The following is a 23494-nucleotide window of genomic DNA, read 5'->3' as shown; positions in this document are numbered from 1 at the left end:
TCTCGCTCTCTTCTCCTCCTCCCGCTTTATCTCAGAGCACAGACGGCTCATTAGCATAAAATGTGTGTCAGTAGGGCAGCGCACGCTCACATGCCATGCGCACATGCAGCAGAGCTTTTTAACCGAGCATTCCAAAATCGAACGAGCCTAATGTGCCGTCCACACGCGGGGCTCTCCGCCAATAAGAAAGTGCAAAATAATTTGGAGAAAAAAAAAATAACGTGGGCGTGAGGGAGGAGCGCGCACGGGACGGGGGGAGGAGGGGGTGTTTTCAGAGAGCGTGACAGAGAGAGAGCTGATAAAAATCAACAAACAGGCGGAGGGGGGAGGGACAAGAGAAAAAAAACCCTGGTCACATTTCTCAGGCACCTGGAAACGTGTTGGTTATTTTGGGACGCGTGTTGCTTATTGATGAGTGGGGAGTGTTTAAACTACTTCCACACTGGCCATGTTTTGATGGTGATTGTGTGATCAGGAGAAGCCCGACAGTCATCACACAGTCTGACGCCGCCGACAAACCTGCACTTTTTACGCGCCTTTAATCGCGTGGATTGACCAAAAAAAAAAAAAAATCAACTTTTATTTTTCAGCAGTCTTTTCTATTTCTTGACACTTATGTGCAGTCTTTGGAATATACTCTGATTCTGTCCGTCTCTCAGCGGAACTCCTCAGTGACGCGCACAGGCAGACGATCCAGGACAGAAAGACTCCAAATTACGCACGAAAGAACGTTTACCGACACCATGGACAACAGCCCCGGTGGTAAGTCAGCTTTAAAGCGTTTTTATTTACGACTAATAATCTTTGACAGACTATCGTACGTAACGATATTGCAATTTGAAGCTTTGTAGATAGTTATGATTTACCGGCATTGTTCATTGTGCGCAGTTGCTTTGCGCACATACGTTGAAACACTCAGTTTGTGGAAGATTACAGCCTGTTTACAGTCACACTGGTTTAGAGAGAAAACTGGTCTGGATTTCTTGGAAATCAGCTGTGTGTGATTCAGCATGTTGCCAGGTGCTGCTGTGAGCTTTGGTTTTTGGCTGTGAGTGAGTGAGTGAGCTGCAAAGGGAAGTCCTTCAGGAGATATTTTGCAGCCTACTTCCGATTCTTTACGCGTAAACAAATAAACGCCCTCTGAACATTCTGTTCCCTTTTTAAAATCCCTCTTAACCACAGCAGTTAGTGAGTGACGCATTTCTTGGACGTTGCCAGGTTTGAATGATGTTTCTTTTTGTTTCATGCAGAAGCCTGTGTGCGCTTTTTTCCCCCCTCCAAGCACGTGCACTGAGTCAGACCAAGCAATTTACAATGTCCCAATTACAGTCTGTGATTCTAATTCTAGTACTTTTGTGTCTAGTTCTACCAGAACATGAATTACTGTCTAAATGCAGCACAAACTAACCTTCAAAACCAGATTTTAAAAGTATTGTAGTGTAGGTCCGTGTATTTCCGGAGGTATACTGCGCAGTCCGATTCCTAATTAAAGCAATATAATTAATCCTAACAATAAAACAAAAACCACAGCCGCAGTGAATAAAGACTTTAAATTCCTGCGTCTTTTTTTTTTTTTTGTTCTTTTTTAATACGCACCTCCTCCCCCGCGGGCTGACCGCACGTGTACACCGCTCCAGTGCCCACGTGCCGCTATTCAAAGCGCCCCGCCCCTCGCGCTTGTTCTGGTTGCGCGCGTGCTCATCCAGTTAGCGCGGGTGTTCCTGGTTTCCTTCGCTCGCTTGGTTAGTAGGTCAGACAGATTGACTGAGTTATTGTCAGTTATCTGATTTTAATGTTAGTAACCACTCATCTGTGCAACACAGGAACTGTGACTGCGTGGTTTGTGATACTGGAATGATAAATTGACTCATTAGCTGGAGTTTTACAGATTTAAGGTGCCATGGCTATTCAAGTTCCTCTTAGTAATGATGTTATTCCTATGACTGCCCATCCTGGATCTCATATGAGTTGAGTTAAGAAGGGCGTCCGGTAGAAAATTTGTGCCAAATCAACATGCTGGTCCATATCAGATCTGCTGTGGCGGCCTGAGTGAAAAACAGAGAAGCTGAAAGTACTTATTACTTTCAGTCCAGAGCAAACGGGAAGTGTTGATGGCCTCACGTGAAGTGACTCTGGAAGAAGCAAAAGTTATAGTTCCTTGACTGGCTTCTCGGGGCTGGCTCCAAAACAGAGCACATTCCCATAGGAGTCCATGTTAAAATGTTCAACTTAAGAGCAGAAATAAACATGTTACAGCCTGGTTACAAAAAATAGTTCTGTTCTCTGTAGATAGTATCCTCCTTCATGACAACTCTACTGGGGTGACTTTTTTGCTAACTTCTTAGTTTGAGATGTTTTATACCATAAAGTTCTGTCCAAATTGGGGTGTGGTCGCTTTGAGTGACAGTGCTCACCAGAGTTTCTAGGCATGTCTTAGCTAGAGGTGGGCGATACCAGGAATTTTGGTGTTGATCCAGTACCAAGTAAATACAGGCCCAGTATCGCCGATATCGATACCAATACTTTTTCATATTTAAGCTTCATAGATCCAAGGGATCCAAAAGACCTAGGATAGAATTTGGCCAAACATTGTACGTGACAACAAAATACTTTATCACAATCAACATTTTGTCTTAAAAAACATATCACTCAACAAACTACTTACAAACAAATCTTCCCTGAGGTAGAGGGCTAGCAACCTACAAATACAAGGTTGCACTGCTCCATGTTGTGTGGCGCAGCGCTGCTCTTACAGACAGAGAGTAGACTTTGATGAATCTGCGTGCGTAGCAGTCAGTGCATGCGAGAGGGAAAAAAAGCTTGAATATCGATCTTTTTACATGAGGATCGTTCAATATCAATACCAGTGTTGGTATCAATATTATCAATATTAGGATCGATCCGCCCACCTCTAGTCTTAGCGTCTTTAGTTCAGAGGCCGCTCAATGCGACCGGTAGCTGTAATGGAGGCTGTCTGTCATTTGGAGTATTTTATTACAATAACCTTGAATAATACGGCTTGTTGTGCGATTAAACATCCCAAATGATATTTTTAACACATCTCTGCTACATTATTCATGCTGAGTAAAACTCTCATCTTATATAATGTTGTATGCTAATGGTGTTAGCATTTTAGCAGCTGTCAGTATCCTGATCTGTTATTGCACGATTGAGAAAATCAGTGGCTCATAACTTTTAATGTCCACACTAAAGCAAATTGTTATGAGAACCACCACGCAGTACCCAAAATATGATTTAATAAACACCCTTTAACCAAGCTTAGCCTGTTAGCTAGCCTGTCCAGATCTTGAAGCCAGAGACGTGTTCAGGTGGTTTTGTCACAAAACTGAGCATCACGCTCCCCCCCTTTAGTTCTAATGAGTTCATCATGCTGCTGCACTGTGAACGCGGCGCTGCCCAGACGTGGGCTCATATCGGCTGTTCTGGATCTCTGTAGAATCCTATGGGTTGATGTCACGCAGCTTTGTCCAGTGTACATAGAGTGTATGGTCCAGAGTTATTTTCCATCCTGCCCTCACAGCAATGTTGTAGCTAGTTGTCGCTATAGTCCAAATATTTAGTGTTGGTGTTGAGTTATTAGCCCGATACACCTGTGTTCATCATGTGGTAAACTAAAACTGTTTCCATTGCGTATTTTAACTTTATACACCCAAGATTGATCTGCGTATTGTAGAATGTGGGTGTGTTTATACTTGAACAAACAAATATGTGTGTCTGACAATGGGACGTTGGCATTTCAAGCAACACACTTTTTTATTGTTGGTGTAATCTTTTGAAAGGTTGACAATCCTTCCAGTAAAACCTGTACATTGTACACTTCGGACCTAAAAGCTTTAGTGTTACCTGATGGCTTTGGTCTAAAATGATGGAAAATAAAATGTATTAAAAATAGTTCTTGAGTCAGGGGGAAAACATTGCCATCATTAATGTGTTTAAGTCCTGGAAGGCATCTCACGTCATTAGGTTGTCCTGAACAGCATGTTAAATAACAGGATGATCTAAGACTCCACTCCTGAATCTGGCCTTTGTGCTTGCGAGTATGAAAGCGGAGCAGACAGTTGTCCGACTCCCATTAAAACCAAACTCAGTTAGGATGATGGCTTTCCGAAGGTCAACCATAATCTGTTTCTTCTCATCTGACACACAAAAATGGATGTCATTTGCATGAAAAAACATTTTTACATGAGGCCATTAAATATGGCCACCATGTATTGCGAAGACTTTGCGTCCGTCTGTCCGCCTGTCTGTCTGTGCTCAGCATAAGTCCAGTCCTCAAATTCACAGAGAACATTCTTGGGACACAGACCTTGGACAAGTTCAGAGATGGCTAACCTTGACCTATTTTAAGAGGTTAAAATTCATGTTCTGTTTCTTTTCTTTGAGTGGCGGGGCTGACAGCCAATCAGAATAGAGCATCACCGTGATGTCAGTGGCAGGTCACTATGAAACTGCTTCATTTATGTGTTCATATGACATGTTTCTCATATATTCTTTAAACGCTAGTAAGAAATAAACACTTCTAAAACTGAAAACGCTGTTTTTGGAATAATAACACCTCTGAAGTGATGTACAAGACAGTTCGCGGATGTGAGCATGGTGATGTCACAGGCTGGTAGCTAGCTGCAAACTCTATTTCGTTTGTGTACAAATATAACCTGCTTGTCATATATTAAGTAAAAGATAGCGAGAAATAAACACTTTTAAAACTGAAAATGCTGTTTTTGTACCCTGATTACACGACCTGTTGCGGACATCAGCGTGCAAGCTAACGTCTGCTAACTTCCGCTCTTGTCAAAAGCTCATAAATGTAAATATTGTGTGATTAATTGATAGAGGGGTTTAATTGAACATGTACAAATCGTAAGTAAGACAGTTGGATCTTAATAATTAATGTAAATAACAATAAATGTATAATTTTTTTATATATCTATATATATATATATATATATATATATACACACACTTGGATACACTGGGATACCAATTAAACAACTGCAGATTATAAAGAAGACAATGCTCATATAGCTGAGGGTATTTAGCATTGCGTTATATTTGACCTTATGACCCACTATCGAGAACCACACCCACATAGCAATTACAAATCACTTGTAGGGTCACTAACCTTCATAAGTAAACATTAGCTGTTTCACATGGCATAAAGCACATTGCCCACGCACCTTGGTAAATGTTCACCTGAAGAAGACAAACTAAGGAGTGTCTCCTTCCTGACATAGCACCAATGTGGAGTTTGTACACTTGCTGACGGTGGGAGAACACAAAGGAGGAAGTTGGGGAGGCTCATAGGAGTGTTTTGTTTATTCTGTGGTTCTTATGGCCCTACAACGTATGCCTCAGGCCACATGTTGAAACCATGTGCAGGGATGACAGGGGTTCAACTTGGATATTTGCCAAAGTCAGTGTTACGAAACTGTTACAGAGGGCAGAGTGTGGCAGCTGTAGATGAGTATGTAGAGGGTGTATGAAGGGGGGTGTGGCAGTAGGTGTGGGTTTCTGACAGTTATGCACACGCCTCCTTGATGTTTAGCTTTCAGATATGCACATTTTCTCTTGTGCACGTGGGTGTATTTGTGGAGTATGTGTGATACTGGTGCTGGCACAGTCTGATCTCACATTCAGCACTGACACGTGTGAGCTGTGGACTTACAGAGAGCTAAACAGAAAGGCAGCACGTGCGCTCTCAAGGAGAGCAGGCCCACGAGCAGAGGGAGGCTTTATTGCAAATGATTTGAGGTCCTTGAGAGGAATTGGACGCAGGATGACTGTAGAAAATTCAAGTGGATAGTGTTTTTTGTTGTTGTTGTTTGCTTTTTTTTTTTAGATAATAATGCTGCTGAAATTAGACTAACCTAACCTACCTGCAATAATTTGTCCTATTATGTCTTTTGAGGCCTTGCACAGGCTGCGCACATAATGGTTCATAATATAACTGTTTTCATCAGTAAAAGCACAGTGACACACACGAGTACAGAATCTGAGTCTCAGTTGAGCCTTTACACTGAGTACCATCATCTCAAAGTGGCTGATCACCTGCTGTGGAGGTCAGCTGGACTGAAAACCTGCAGACTCTTGGAGCTACTCTGCACACGCACCCAATCACATTCTTCACATGCGAGATTGTTTCATATGACAAGGTCATTGGATCACTTCCCACTGTCATCTAATGACAGAGAGGAGGAGGAGCACAACCTGTGACCTACAGATAAAGTGCATTATAATCAGACCTCTGGTGCTGGTGTACTCTACATTTTCATGTCAGTGTGCTCGATGTAACGTCAGAAACATGACATATTTGCAGTTTACAGTGACCCCTGTGGAATGCAGTCACTTTAGGTCACAGCACCCCTGCTCGTGCTCTCTTCCCCCCACCGCCGCGTAGCCACAGCATTAAAGCCCTTCTTCTCCCTTCCAAATGTGATCTACCCACTCTACTTATTATTGTTCTGCTGCCTGCTGTTATCTACACGGGACTGCGCAAAGAGCCTTGTGAGTCGGGCGGGAACTGTGTCAAGAGTCCATGTGAGCACACGGTCAGGTGGCTGGCAGATAGATGGGTCTGCGGGCCCGAAGCCACAGGAGGGAGAGAGGAGGAGGCAGTGGAGGGAGGAGGATAGACGAGAAGGGAGGAGGGAGAGGAGATACAATGGTGCTGGCTGGCTCAGCCTGCACGTGAGGCGCTGCCTTTCATCTTGCAGGGAAAGAACACACTGCAGGGCGACTTCATGAATGCTGTGCGTTGGCTAATGGTACATTTGTGAATTATTGTGACATGACTCGAGTGTACAGACGAGCCATTTGGCTTGTGTAGGAGGTTATGGACTCGCTGTGCCACTCACGGACTTACTGTCATATGATGTTTTCTTTGTCGTTTTCCCATACAGTGGATTTACTGTCTTAAAGAAAGGCTCACCTAAAAAAGAGTTCTGATTGGTGCATTCAGAGTGACTTTAATGTTATATAAGGTTCATAATTTTTGTTTGTACATTTCAACAACCAGTTGTCCTCAAAAAGATAACAACCCCCCCAACTGAAAAAACAAAAACAAAAAAATTGAAAATGTGGCAATGGAGGTTTTTTGTTTTGCATTCTGCGTCAAAGAAAGAGCATGTTTTTCTGGGCTATGCATTGCTAATCTCCATTTACAGTCGAGGGGAATTTCTCCATCTCTGACATAAGGGCGTGTGTGTGGCATATGTCACTTTACTATTTCATTCTTTAATCTATTCATCCAATTTATACATTATTAATCCCATTTGGTGTATGTTACATAAGCAAAACAGGCTTTTTGCATTTTTTTGATACATTAAATGTAACTACATTTTAATCACTATCCTCATTATATGCCCTTTACTTTTGGGAGTTACAAAGTGTTAGTATTCATTGTTTTTGAGTTATTGTCTTAACAACTTGGAGGGGATGGACTCGATTCATTTTTACCTCCGCCAAGGAGGTTATGTTTTCGTTCACGTCCATTTGTTGGTTGGTTGGTTTGTTAGCAGAATTACTCAAAAAATCCTCGATGGATTTCAATGAAATTTTTTACCAGGGGTGTATCTTGGCCTAACTTAGAAGTCATTAAATTTTGGTAATGATCCGGAACACGATCCAGATCCAGTATTTTTTAAGGATTCTTTATCATTGCAGATAGGGCCAATTTCAACATTTTATCATCTGACTTCATGAGACGGGTCACAAAGGCTGAACAAAAATTAAGTTACGACACAATAATTTAGCATTTGTTTCTCCTCATTGAATAAACCTATTAGAAAATAAAAAAGCTTGTGTAGTTCATGCAGTTTCTCTTTATGAAGAGAAGGAGAGAGCATATCTCACCCATATTGGCCTCTCTCATTGGCTTCCTGTTAATTCTAGCATAGAATTTAAAATTCTTCTTCTTACTTATAAGGTTTTGAATAATCAGGTCCCATCTTATCTTAGGACCTCGTAGTACCATATCACCCAATAGAGCGCTTCGCTCTCAGACTGCAGGCTTACTTGTAGTTCCTAGGGTTTGTAAGAGTAGAATGGGAGGCAGAGCCTTCAGCTTTCAGGCTCCTCTCCTGTGGAACCAGCTCCAATTCAGATCAGGGAGACAGACACCCTCTCTACTTTTAAGATTAGGCTTAAAACTTTCCTTTTTGCTAAAGCTTTATAGTTAGGGCTGGATCAGGTGACCCTGAACCATCCCTTAGTTATGCTGCTATAGACGTAGACTGCTGGGGGGTTCCCATGATGCACTGTTTCTTTCTCTTTTTGCTCTGTATGCACCACTCTGCATTTAATCATTAGTGATCGATCTCTGCTCCCCTCCACAGCATGTCTTTTTCCTGGTTCTCTCCCTCAGCCCCAACCAGTCCAGCAGAAAGACTGCCCCTCCCTGAGCCTGGTTCTGCTGGAGGTTTCTTCCTGTTAAAAGGGAGTTTTTCCTTCCCACTGTAGCCAAGTGCTTGCTCACAGGGGGTCGTTTTGACCGTTGGGGTTTTACATAATTATTGTATGGCCTTGCCTTACATATAAAGCGCCTTGGGGCAACTGTTTGTTGTGATTTGGCGCTATATAAAAAAATTGATTGATTGATTTATAAATACATTTGCTGAAGATCTAAGGGTTTAACCCTCTGAGGCCGACGCCGTCATATACAACGGCTAAGCCCAAGCTTTACTAATTATAAATAACTTTTTAATGATATGAGATAGAAACTTACTTTTTTTTTGCTAAAAAGTTAACTCCGCAGACTTCGACCCACCGTCCACCATCTTTGTACTCCTCATAGAAGCTGTGTGATGACGTGCACAATGTGAGTGTCCAATCGAAATTGGTTCACCGTCACATGGATTCCAAAATCCAATCGTAGGGCAGATTCACCTCACATGACACACCAAAGATTGTTTTTAGGAGTAATGTGTTGCTAGTTTATTATAGTTTGCTGTGTGTTTTGAATAAATGAGTGTGGAAAATTATTTTGCCGCTTTACTTTTTCCTTTCTTATTTCTGATTGTAAACCTTTATTACACTTATAAAACCCAACTATAGCATATATATTTTGAAAGTACAGGTTGTCCTGAAAAAAAAAAGACATAAAACTTGATTGTGGGATGAAGGGAGAGCTGTTAACCGCAATAATAAAACATTTATGCCAGTCGAGTGAACTGTCCAAAAAATGCCCTCGGACCCCAGAGGGTTAACCGCTGAATCTGAAACATGACGGTAGATGCATGAAACTACATGGAATAAGTCTCTTTGCCAAAGGGTATTCCATGTGACGTCAGTGACCCTATGGACTTGGCGGAGGTTTGCACTCTCCGAGTGCTTCTAGTTCTGTCTGAATTTACAGATTACGGCTTTATCCAAAGCATAGGAATGTTATGAATGCACAAAAAATTCTCCAGTAGGCTTTTAAGATGTCAAAGGAGTTTTGCAGGAAGTTTGTGCTCAGTGGGGTTTTTTTTTTTTTTTTTTTGGGTGGCAAGGAAAAAAATAGCACCTGTTCAAATCCAGATCTGAACCACACGAACTCTACACAGCTAAGTCGATCTGAAGATGAGCGTCACTGTTCAGTTGTGCATCAGATCAAATTACTTTTGTCCCAAGATGGTGTTGGTTTTCTGAGTGTTTGTGAAAGTCTGTATCAAAAAGCATTGTTCAGCCCTTGCACTCCCACTCACACCGTGCACGTGAACTCACACCTGCGCAGCTGCAGCTCAGTGAGGTGTGTAATTTTTCCTCTTGTAGGAGGTGTTATCTTATACGCGGGTTCATCCAGCAGTGCCTGCCCGAGTCCTGGCAGCCCTTCGAGTGGATACCAGACCCAGTCGCCCTCCTCCCACTCTCAGCCTTCATCCCCAGAGGGTGCCTCTTTTCAGGAGATTGGGCCTCTGAAGCAAAGAGGGGAACAACTCGGAGGAAGTTCTTCCCCAAAAATGGTCTTCCGGTTTCCTGAAGTAAACAATGTCCCAGTGACCCAAATTACAACAGCATCAAGTGCAGCCTATAACCACCCCACAGTGGCCAAAAGACCTTGTGGTTTTACAGGCACCTTCACCAGTAAGTGGACTTTCTGTGCACGCCTTCCCTTCAGCCTCTGGTGACTGCGTTTCCCTGTCTGATGTTGGATGTTTGTCTGTTTTACAGAGACCGGAGGAATGGTGCTCCTGTGTAAGGTGTGCGGTGACATTGCATCTGGGTTTCATTATGGCGTGCATGCATGCGAAGGCTGCAAGGTGAGACCTAACAAAGACCACAGCACGCCATAACCTTTTGTTTTATTCTTTCATGTAGTACCCACATACAAGGTCTGTTAGAAAAACCTGATGGATTTGAATCACGTGTGCTTGCATGAGCCAACCTTGAACCTTCGTGCGCATGCGTGAGTTTTTTCATGCCTGTCGATTGCATCATTTGCTTGCAAGCAGCCTTTTTGTGAGGATGGGTGGAGTCTCTTGTCGTTTTTTTCTTTGCAAGGAAATGGCGGAACGACTGGAGCAGCGCAACTGCATCAAATTTTGCCAGAAACTGTGCGACAGCCAGGTGGAAACCATTCGGATGATTCAAACGGCTTTCGGTAACGATCCTCTGGGCATCACACAGATTAAGGAGCGGTACAACCGGTTTAAAGATGGCCGCACAACGGTGGAGAGCGCGCCGCGCTCCGGGCAGCCATCAACATGCTGAAATGACCAGATCATTTCCAAAGTGAACGCTGTGGTGATGTGGGACCGTTGTGTAACTATCTGAGAAATTGCGGAAGAGGTGGACATCGGCACGTTTTCGGCACATTCCACTGAGACAGAAGATTTTGCCATGAAAAGAGTGGCAGCGAAATTCATGGGCACAAAGCTGATGGCGCAGCAACAGCGCCTCCGTGATGAAGTCTCACAGGACATGTTGTAACATGCCCATCTCGTCCACAATTTCTCAGATAGTTACACGACTGAAAAGCCACCAAAAGCCGTCTGAATCTTCTGAATGGTTAACGAGCTGGACATGTTACAACATGTCCTGTGAGACTTCAACACGAAGGCGCTTTTGCTGCGCCATCAGCTTCGTGCCCATGAATTTCGCTGCAACTCTTTTCATGGCAAAATCTTCTGTCACAGTGGAATGTGCCGAAAAAGTGCTGATGTCCACCTCTTCCGCAATTTCTCGGATAATCACATGACGGTCCCACATCACCACAGAGTTCACTTTGGAAATGATCTGGTCATTTTAGCGTGTTGATGCCGATCGGAGCGCAGCGCGCTCTCCACCGTTGTGCGGACGTCTTTAAACCGGTTGTACCACCCCTTCTTCTTCTTTGTCTTTCGGCTGTTCCCGTTAGGGGTCGCCACAGCAGATCAGTCGTTTCCATCTCACCCTGTCCTCTGTATCTTCCTCTGTCACACCAAACACCTGCATGTCCTCTCTCAGCACATCCATGAACCTCCTCTTTGGTCTCCCTCTTCTCCTCCTGCCTGGTGGCTCCATCCTCAGCATCCTTCTCCCTATATACCCTGGGTCCCTCCTCTGCACATGTCCAAACCATCTCAATCTCGCCTCTCTGACTTTGTCTCCAAACCGTCCCACCTGAGCTGTCCCTCTGATATGTTCATTCCTAATCTTGTCCATTCTTGTCACTCCCAAAGAGAATCTCAACATCTTCAGCTCTGCCACCTCCAGCTCTGCCTCCTGTCTTTTTGTTAGTGCCACTGTCTCTAAACCATACAACATAGCTGGTCTCACTACTGTTTTGTAAACTTTCCCCTTCACTCTTGCTGATATTCTTCGGTCACAAATCACTCCTGCCACCTTTCTCCACCCACTCCACCCTGCCTGCACTCTCTTCTTCACCTTTCTACCACACTCTCCATTACTTTGAACAGTTGACCCCAAATATTTAAACTCATCTACTTTCACCACTTCTACTCCTTGTAACTGCACTATTCCACTGGGCTCCCTCTCATTCACACACATGTACTCAGTCTTGCTTCTGACTTCATTCCCCTTCTCTCCAAAGCATATCTCCACTTCTCCAGACTAGACTCAACTTGCTCTCTACTCTCACTACAGATCACAATGTCATCTGCAAACATCATAGTCCATGGGGACTCCTGTCTGATCTCATCTGTCAACCTGTCCATCACCACTGCAAACAAGAAAGGACTCAGAGATGATCCTTGGTGTAATCCCACTCCACCTTGAATGAGTCTGTCATTCCGACTGTGCATCTCACCGCTGTCACACTATTCTTGTACATGTCCTGCACTACCCTAACATGCCACTGCCACTCCAGACTTCCTCATACCTTACCACAACTCTTCTCTTGGCACCCTATCATAAGCTTTTTCTAAGTCCACAAACACACAATGTAACTCTTTCTGTCCTTCTCTGTACTTTTCTAACAGTATTCTCAGAGCAAACATTGCATCTGTAGTGCTCTTTCTCGGCATGAAACCATATTGCTGCTCACAGATCTTCACCTGTTTTCTAAGCCTAGCTTCTACTACTCTTTCCCATAACTTCATGCTGTGGCTGATCAGTTTTATGCCTCTGTAGTTACTGCAGCTCTGCACATCACCCTTGTTCTTGAAAATAGGAACCAGCACACTTCGTCTCCACTCCTCAGGTATCCTCTCACTTTCCAAGATTTTATTAAACAATCTGGTTAGAAACTCTACTGCCATCTCTCCTAGACATTTCCATGCCTCCATTGGAATGTCATCTGGACCAACTGCCTTTCCACTCTTCATCCTCTTCATAGCAGCCCTCACTTCTTCCTTGCTAATCTCTTTACTGTTGTACCGCCCCTTAATCTGTGTAATGCCCAGAGGATCGTCACCGAAAGCCGTCTGAATAATCCGAATGGTTTCCACCTGGCTGTCGCCCAGTTCCTGGCAAAATTTGATGCAGTCGCGCTGCTCCAGTCGTTCCGCCATTTCCTTGCAAAGAAAAAAACGACGAGAGACTCCACCCATCCTCACACAAAGGCTGCTTGCAAGCAAATGATGCAATCGACAGGCGTGAAAAAACTCACACATGCGCATGAAGGTTCAAGGTTGGCTCATGCAAGCACATGTGATTCAAATCCATCAGGTTTTTGAGGAAAAATAAAAAGGTCGGATACTTTTCTAACAGACCTCGTATGTTTTTTCATGTCTTCTCCAGGGTTTCTTCAGACGCAGTATTCAGCAAAATATCCACTACAAGATGTGTGTGAAGAATGAAAATTGCCTGATCATGCGCATGAACAGAAACCGCTGCCAACACTGCCGCTTTAAGAAGTGTCTCTCTGTGGGCATGTCCAGAGATGGTGAGAGAAGTGTCTAAGCACAAACACTCAGATATGCAGTGTCCAATACTGAAAGGGGTTAGTTTATTTTATGTCACTATGGATTAATCAAGAATTAGAGGTTGTGAATTGGCAACAAACAAACAAAAAAAATAATAAAGTGGGGGGGGGGGTCATGCATTGCTTTTAATCAAAGGATGAATCAGTGGTGCAAATGTCAAGATATCTTCATGACAGCTTGAGTGTAAAGGCCCATTTTTGCTCACTTATGTGCATAAATCTATCTACACATTTCAAATAGTGTCACTGTCTACATATTTCCATATGTCCTTTATATTGGCAAGGATAAGGATATTGAGAAAACCATCCACCAGAGGGCACTGCAAATCCTCTTCAAAGTTACTGACAACTTCAAACATGGTGGCTATAGAAGATGTACTGCAAAACAGAAAAAGCATAAGCAGCGGTGTAGACGGAAGTGGTCTCTGCAGCCATAAAATACAACAAAATTATATATATGTATTAAAAAAAACTCTCCTTAAAATATTCCACCATTATGATGGTCTTCTTTGTGCCCTTTTGCATTGGGTAGTGTGCCACTTGGACTTTTGCCTGCACTGCCCCTATGATTATCAGTGGTGCTACTGTGTTTCATCTGTATTCATAAGTGTTCTGAAATGGACACAATAACAATAATTTATTATACAAATAGTGACTGGTGTTGGAGGGACATTCCATTATTCTGCCCGATAAACCAGTCACCATTTGTTTTACTATACATCTGTGTAGTTAATAAATTTATCTTTACAATTGTGTGAAAAATTTACTAAGTCATTACCCCATCAGTATCCACGGACGCAAACCTTCTGCTCTCCGCCATGATGTCGTCTGCGATGCATCACCCCTGTGCAGGCGCGAAGCATTGTTGCCCCGTTATGACAAAATCGGTCCGCAATCTCACAATGTTGCCCGAAATGGTGTAGAATCAGTCAGTAATGTGGCTTTTGTTAACTTTAGATGATTTATCGTGAAAAGTATTGCAATTATTACATGCAAATCAGCCAATCAGAACAAAGGATTTCAATCAGATGTATAATAAATTTTATTAATTAATCTCCTCTGGGGAAATTGTGTCTCTATATATTTAACCCATCATCACTGCAGACTTTTTTTAAACCGTCTGTTTACAGTAGGAGCAGTGGGCAGTCACTGAGTGGCACCCAGGGACCAACTCCAGATCTTCACACACTGCCCTAGTCACTAGGTCTGTAAAGAGTACAAACCTAATAAAGATATTATTTTTTTAAATGATGGCTAGAAACCAGAGACCCCAGAGGAAACCCTCCACAGACATGGAGAGAACATGCAAACTCAACACAGAAAAGAAATGGGCACAGGTGGATTCAAACCTCAGACCTTATGCAAATATTAACACAATGTGTGCAAATATTATGCAAATATTAACATAATGTACACAGAGTATGGACAGAAGACTCCATCCTTATCTGTATCTTTACACACACACACTCATCTTCACCCGCTTAGTCCAATTAAGGGTTGCGGGGAGCTGGAGCCTATCCCAGCAATCATAAAGCGCAAGGCAGGGTACATCCTGGACAGGACGCTAGTTTGTCGCAGGACCACATATAGACAAGTAAACACATTCGCACTTGCACGCACATCTATGGACAATTTAAAGTTCCAGTTCACCTAACCCGCATGTCTTTGGATGTGGGAGGAAGCCAGAGCACCCGGAGAGAAGTCACACAAACTTGGGGAGAACATGCAAACTCCACACAGAAAGGCCACGGGTGGGAATCAAACCCACAACCTTCTCGCTGTTAGGCAGTGTTAACCACTAAGCTACCGTGCAGTCCTTATCTGTAGTTAATGTTGAGGAAAAATTAATCTTGCCTGATTATTTCCTCTCTTCTTGTAGCAATCTGTGATTTATCACATAAGGGAAGTCTCTCATCAGTCATGGAGAAACTGTGACAAATGTTTATTTTAGGAAACTGGAGCACAGAGTTGTTGATTACCCCATGTGGTAAACAAGTCTTACTGATTATTGATCAAAAGAATATACAGCTGTGAGCCAGTTAATCTGAGTTACTGCATTGTCCCTCTGCTGGAGTCTTATCTATGGGAATATGGCTAAATTAGGTGATAATAAATCATGTGATGTTCTTGAGCAAACATTTTTAGTTGACCCCAAAAAAGACAATAGTACACACAACAAAGCAGGCATGCAAAAGTCACATGCTGATTTATCATTTCAAAAAAGGCAAACATCTCCATTTTTGAAGTCAAATAATCTATTATAATAGCCAAGTGGCCTCTGTGTGTGTGCATGCATGTGTATGGCTTTGATCATGGAGAAAGTTGGGAGAGCTGACATTTGTCCTCTGGTATGCTTAAGTATACCAAAGCGCCTTGGGGCAACTGTTTGTTGTGATTTGGCGCTATATAAATAAAACTGATTTGAAGTATTTTGGGTCAAGGATGAACACTGCAAAAAATGGAAAATTGAAAGGACTAATTTTTTTTTGAGAAATTAGGGATATTAGCTTACAACAGTGAACAACGGACATTGTGCTGCAATACACCATGGGAGTCTGGGGTTTAAAATGTTATTATTGTGGTTAATGTTAGTTTAACAGTGTTGTTAATGATTATTGTGTTGTTACTGATTTATTGTGTTTTTGCAGTTCAGTTGGTTTAGTCAGTTTAGTTAAGTGTCATGTTGCCGTTACCATGAGTGGAAAGTGTAGTACGTTTGTCTTTTGCAACTGTCTCTGTATGTGGGTGTGTAAAAATAAAAGTGCCTGCTTGGGGCAGAATGCAGAAATGACAAAAAGCTCCGGCTTGGTTTTCATTTTTCAGCCCGGCTTGCCACAATAAATTAAGTAGAGTGGCATCCGTGTATGTGTATGCGTACCTGTGAATAACTGAGATCACGGACAAACTGGGGAGAGCTGATATTTGCCATTTGGTGTGCTTATGCATTATGAGTCAAGGACTAACGCCACCAAAACGGAACGTTGATAGGACCAATATTATTGGAGAATTCAGTGATTCTAATTTTCTTACCTGTAATCCTTTTGTTTGGTCACCTGAGATGTGACCAAACAAAAGGATTGTAGCGGGGCAAATCATTTCAAATATTATTCAGATTCTCATACAAGCACTGAATTTGGCAGTATAGGTCACTTATTCAGAAAAAAACAAAAAGCCAATGGTCATATGAAAAATACAGATTCTCTTTCAGCTTCAAAGTTAACCAAGTGGGATTTTTAGTGTAGTCTAGGGTGCAGTCTTCACCCTCATTTGGTTATGAACTGGGTGAATGGGTTAGGGTTTTACTGTGGAGTGACTGCAGTGCCAATCCCACAACCATCCTTTTTGGGAGACTGATTCTAATGTGCATGTTGTGATGGTGGGAGGGAACTGGAGTGCTGAAGGGACTTTCATAAACATGAGAACTTGCAAATTTGAGTCATAAAAGAACTGAGCTTTGGAAGAATCAAACCCACAACTGTGGCATGAGTGCCAATTGCTGCACACTGTGGTGTCGAAGAAATTAAGATAAAGCTCAATGAATAGCTACCTCATTGTAAAGCTAACTGAAAACTAATGTAATCTAAACCTAACAAAATCTAAAAGTAATTGTGTGTACGCGCGCATTATACTGAGCATGCAGCTAACTGACTCTAATGCTAACTTAATCTAAAATGAACTCCGTGTAAAACTAACTGAATTTTAAGCCAACTGAACCTAAAACTAAGTGAATAGAAAGGTATCTGTACAGAAAGCTAGCTAAGCTATCTGAATGTCAGCTAACTGTATCTAAAAGTAATTTAATCTAATTAATTGCAGAGAAAGTTAACTGAATTTGAAATGAGCTAAATATTAAGATAATTCAGTGTAAGATGAATTTAAAACAAAATGAATGTAAATGTTGGGGAAAGTGTAGTGACACGGACCCACAACAGGGGGCGCAAATGAACAGTCAATAGATGAGCCAAAAGGTAACAATTTAATGTTGTGAATGTGCACAACGATTATACAGACAATCACAGAATCTGATAGTCAATACACAAAGGTGACGTGTGAGCAGGCTCGAGGATAGAAGACGTCTGTCCTGAGAAGAGCCGAAACCACACGATTTCCACCGCCACAACCTGGTGAATACTGGAGCCGCCAAGTCCCGAATTCCCAGGTGATCACCGTCCCCGACTGTCGGATCTGGTACTGCTGGCGAGGAGCACAAACAGTGAGATGTGGGTGTGTGCACACCCAGTAACAAAACAGTCAGAAGCTGGAAAGTCACCTCCACCTCTAATCCCACACTCGTGCAGCTCCTGTTAAACCACTTATCTGGTTTGGGTGTGAAGCGTAACCGTCGCTGTTCACACCAAACGCCAATCCAGCAGATAAGGCACACAACAGGAAAACGGCTGCAAAAGAGTTCAGACTATTATTTAAGTTTAAGTCAGCAGAAAAAATTACCTTCACAGGTAGATGATATCTCGGCAGCGAGGTGGAGATGACGTCCGGCTTTTATGGAGTGGATTGATGAAGTGGAGATGGGTGACAGCTGTCATGAGTTGATGGGTGACAGCTGTCATGAGTTGATGAGTGACAGCTGTCAACCCCGGCTGTGTCCATGGCGGCAGCACCCTCTCCTGCCTGAAGCCCGCACTTCAGGCAGGGCTCCCTCTGGTGGTGGGCCAGCAGTACCACCTCTTCTGGCGGCCCACACAACAGTAAAGCTAAAAATGTAGAATGAACAGAATCTAAAGCGATTGAAGCTAACAGCATCTGAAAGTAAAACTAAATTAACTTAGTTTACAACTAACTGAATATGAAGCTACCTGAACATAAAATGGAATGCAAACATAAATGATTGTCAAATCGAACATCAAGCTAACTGAACATAACAGCGAATAATAAAGCTAACTCAGTTGACACAGCGGTGGAATAGATATGAGATGTACTGGCACCACCTGTCATTAAAATGTGTCTTGTATCCAGATTGTATGTCACTGTTATTTTAAGATGATTACAGTTACAGCTGGCATTAATGTGTCTCCACTGACCACAGTGAAATCTGTTTAAGCTCTGATGTCCAAGTCACATCACGCATCGACTGGTTTGCACATTTCAAAAAGGAAAAAAAAAAGTGGTAGCTGCGGTATTTTAGTTGGTGCTTTTTGATGTGGAGCAAGGAGCTCGTTTGAACAGCTGAAATGTTAGAGACAAAGACGGAGGAGAATGATGATTTATACAGCTGCATTAGCTATGGCTAAAGCCCACGTATGCGCTGTCAAAGCTTATTCTTTTTTTAATTTACAGAAAGCTGCAGGGTTATCCTGAAGAGATGCACACCTGCACTCTGTGGATTGAAAACACTTGTTTACACTGCTGTTATAAATGTGATCACAATATGTCCCTGGAGTTGGTTTGTCCAATTGGATATAATCCGGCCGAAATGTATTTGAGGGCATTTCCACCTGACACTTTCATGTGGTTGAGTAATGTCTGATTGCAATGTGATCACCAAAATAAACATTTTTTTAATGCCAAGCACAAAAGAGTCAGTCATTATAATGTATACGTTGTCATATTGGTAATGTCGGCCATCTTGGAGAATGGCGCTAGGCTATTTTCCATTTTTGTATACCTGGTGTTCTTTTAGGAATTGGCACCCCAAGGTGGATACATGTGCCAGTTTTGGTACTTGTATGACATTTCAAAGGATTGGCTTGATATGAATAGTTCCTGTACCACCATATATCTTTCTTGTCATTTTGACCTTTCTACTGTTCTGTCACTCTGTCACTTCTCTAATGACATCATGTTCAGTGCTACTGACCTAGTGACCTAATTCCACTGGAAAAAAGGAGCCATTACTCAAAGACGGAGAGGCTGGGGGAGGTGTGTTATAAATAGGGCTGTCGTAGAGGTGCAGCATTGGGGGATGGTAGGGCGTTTGCCCATATTGTGGTGTAACCACATCGAGGGAGTCGGATTAGTCAGAGAAGACACTGGATTAGTGAGCCACATACAGAGTAAAGGGGCATGTAGAGGGTAGGATTCAGATTAGACCATGTAATTTTATTGACTATGTTTGAGCTGTTTGTACACCAAATAAGTGCAGGCAGGGAACAGTGAGGGATATCAGTAATTTGCTAATGAAGGGGTGCTCTCTCATCTGATTTTTCTCCTCAGCTGTACGTTTTGGCCGTATTCCCAAACGGGAGAAGAACAGAGGCTGCTGGATGAGATGCAGAGTTACATGAACAGTCTCAATGAATCAGCTTCCATGGAAATAGAGGCATCTCCTCCCGCTGAGTCACCCTGCAGTCCACAGAACCCGTCCAACGAAGCTTCCCTATGTCAGTCTTACCACGGCAATTTTGTGAGCAATGATGAGAAACCACCCAAGATGGGCTACAAGCAACAGCAACCTTGGCATTATTTCTTTCCAAGCCAGTTCAGTACAAGAAATGGTTGTGGTCTCACACTTCGACTCAGCACAACCAGCCCCATTCCAGTCCCACTCATGGGGGCAGTCAATATAACTTCCAGCTATCATGTTCCCACACACTGCCCTGTCACATCCAGTAACAACAACCCCACCGACATTGATAACGCCAAGTACACATTCGCCACCAACCAGAACCAATGCCCAGTCAGTCGGTCTCAGCCCTACCCAACCAATCAGAACACTTTTCCAACCGGTGATTCCCAGAACCATAATGGTTGCCCTTGGAAGCAAAATGGGGGAGCTAAAGTCTTAGTGAGTATTTATAACTTATTTGTGACTATATGTGTTAAGTGGATCTTTTTATAAATATTGCTAATGTGTCGGTCCCTGTCTCTGTCTCCAGGCATGTCCTCTCAATTCATGTCCTGTAGCCCCAGCCAGTCGCTCCAGTCAGGAAGTGTGGGAGTCTTTCTCTCAGTGCTTCACGCCTGCTGTTAAAGAAGTTGTGGAGTTCGCTAAGAGCGTCCCGGGCTTCCAGAGTCTTAGCCAGCACGATCAAGTCCTGCTCCTCAAATCTGGCACTTTCCAGGTACATTAAACTAAAGTCCAGATTGTGGCTCAAATTATCAAGATCGTATACTCACTCTGCAGATCTTTACCACCACACAACTGTTCGCGGTGCTATGCAACATTTCTTCTGCTTTAATTTAATCTCCAATCATTGCTAGCATTAACCATATGATTCGCCGCACTTTGGACTTCAAACTATACTGTCTATGAAAAACAGTCCATTTTATGGATGCTTTTTCTTAAAGCTAACCATACTTCCCATATGTGCAAGAAACAATGGAGACCTGTTCTTGTGCCTGAACTGTAAAACGGAGGAACTTCAGAAAAAGAGACATATTGGTCATGGACAGGCAAAGCACCAAATATGCATTCTGATGGAAAACAAACAACAAATCGTGTTCCACCAAGAATCATGTTACTCAATTAATTAAGAGTTGACAGCCTTAACTACTACACTACTGTATGGCTAAATTAGAGGAGGAGATTATAGCAGTAGAAGTTAGACTTTTTAGATGTTTGGGGTTAATCTTTTCACTCAGGACAAAAAACAAAATTAATTGGGGCAATATTGATTTAAGACAAACATCACCATGAGATAAATGTCTAATTAATGTAATGACACTAAAAACACTTAACTGAAACTAGCTGACACTCACTAAATGTCAGATTCACCTATTATGTAGGTAGCTGCTTACCTTAGCCCCCTGCCCATTCATTGGCACTACTTTGCACTGAGTCATTACAAGTCGATAAGTTGATTGAGTGACTGAGGGAGGGGCTTTCTGTAACACAGCAGTCCTCATTGGCAAGGTGGTACCACTGAAGGGACTGGAGGCTAAGGTAAGCAGCTAAATCTATAGTAGGTCATTTTAAGATGCTTACCTCCATGGGGATCTGTTCCGCACTACCACAAACTCCAAGTGACATTTTTGCCTGTTCAGTGGTGAGAACAAACAGTTTATCATGTTTTTACCTTTTGCCCTGCCATTAATTATATCGACAGTCAGCCTGTCACAGTCTTCGTATTCTAATTAAGTGTAGATTAACCCCAAATCATCTAAAAACAGAACTGAGGTGGAAAAATGTTGAATCTGACCTTTAAGTACATAGAAATGTGAAGCCAACACCCATGTGCAGCTACACTTGTCCCATGGCCGTGGGAAATGAGGTTAACTCCCAGGCTAACATTCCATTAAACCACCAGTTAATTACAGCAAATATTTTTTAATAACCAGTCTGACAGCTTTCTGCTTTTTTTTTTTTTTTTTAATTCTGTCTCAATAGGAAACTAAATTGTTGTTGCACACTTCTGGAACTTCAGATTGTGTGTTATTAGCATTAGCTTCTTTTCCATTGTGGTGACTGTTGCTGTCTGACTGCACGCATAATTGTGAGTGTGGTCAAATTTAAAGAAATTTGAACTTTTCAAAGCAATGAGTGTCACATTCCTCCACACAAGACTTACAAACATGCCACAGTCACAATAATGGAGGAGAAACATACAAATATGCTTGCTTTCACAGTAATAGTGTCAACATGTAGTACTACTTTCTCTTTCCTGGAAGTATCCTGTGATGCTGACTGGACTTTCTTTACTCATAGGTTCTGATGGTGAGGTTCTGCTCAATGTTTGACCCCAAGAGAGGACGTTGACTTTCCTCAACGGGCAGACGTACTCGCTGGCGTCCCTCAGGGCTCTCGGCATGGGCTCCTTACTGGACGCCATGTTTGACTTCAGTGACAAGTTGGGGTCTTTGGGTCTGGAGCCAGATGAGATGGCGCTGTTTATGGCTGTGGTCCTGGTATCTGCAGGTACGACTAATCTTCAAACACACACACAATGTATACGTACACGCATAGTTCCTAACTTTTAGCTTCTTTTTTGTTTGTCTCAGACTGCTCTGGCATAGTGGAAGTTGGAGCCGTGGAGCAGCTGCAGGAGAATCTAATCAAAGCTCTGCGCTCTCTTATCAACCATCGTCGCCCGGGCGACAGCACTCTCTTCCCCAAGTTGTTGCTTCGTCTGCCAGACCTGCGCACCCTCAACAACCAGCACTCTGATAAGCTGCTAGCGTTCCGCATCGACCCCTGAACCAGCCCGAGAGCAGCAGCTCACGAAGCTATCTGCTTCAGAGACCCTTCTCGCTCACCTGTGCATGACTTGTTTGGTGCAGTCGCTGGCCTCCGCGTGATGGCAACTTATTGTCGGAGCTGTGTGACGTTGTGAAGCAGACTGAAAGGGGAAAAAAAATCTCAGTGAAGGATGCAGGTACAGCAGTAGGTGGAGGCTCCTTAAGCCAAACCCATCTCCCTCTCCCCAGCTACTTCCAGGATTTCTTAAAAAAAAAAAAAACTTTTAAACAGGACCCCATTCTTCCTCAAGTACCTAAACATCAAATCATTTTCGTACAAAGTGATGCCCTCTCCCTCCTACAAGCTGTTCTCACTGTTAAAGACCAAAACGAAGATAGCGAGCCGGTTGTCTGCCTCACCAGATGTCCTCTGAACTCTGAAGCACATACGTTTACCCAGAAAAAACTCATTTGTACTTCATGCTATCAGTATAAAAGGCACTTTCCGTGTATCCACAATCCTCATATCTGTATTTAGCAATAGAAACGTATAACGCAGTCAGGAGGAGGGCTTTTGTGTGTCCTTTGGTAATGACTTTCAGAATATGTCATAATAATGTTGGACACCTTTATGTAAATCATCCATTTGTGATTATTTAGAAAACAAGTATGTGAATTGTTTTGCTGTAATCAGGGAGAAATTATTGGTCATTTTCGACCACATCTGACGGCTTACACATGATGGTGTTATGTTTTGTAAATATCTTTTTTTTTTTTTTTAACTAACTTGTTAGATTACAGATGCTTGGATATACAGTATAAATGAAATTAATACTGAAATATTTTATGAAGTCTATACATTTAACAAAACATGAATAGAATGCTGTATGGACTGCTAAAGCAACGCAGCATTTGAACCACTGCTGAATATAAACTTTTTATTTCAAGCTGTGTAACTGAAATGAACATACTGTCAAATGACTCCATCACCTTGTGAATATTTTGTAAATGTTTTATTGTATATCACAGAGTACCATTATTAAATAACAATATAGCATT

The 23494-nt window shown here is 42.6% G+C and overlaps 1 pseudogene; it reads left to right on the top strand.

Annotated features, from left to right (window-relative positions):
• The first annotated feature begins 275 nt into the window (after positions 1 to 275).
• LOC117507053 lies at positions 276 to 23494 on the top strand (annotated as a pseudogene).

This window comes from Thalassophryne amazonica, chromosome 3, assembly GCF_902500255.1.
Source record: "Thalassophryne amazonica chromosome 3, fThaAma1.1, whole genome shotgun sequence".
Taxonomy (NCBI): Eukaryota; Metazoa; Chordata; class Actinopteri; order Batrachoidiformes; family Batrachoididae; genus Thalassophryne; species Thalassophryne amazonica.
Note: the sequence above shows the minus strand (reverse complement) of the source record. Positions and strands in the feature narration are given on the sequence as shown.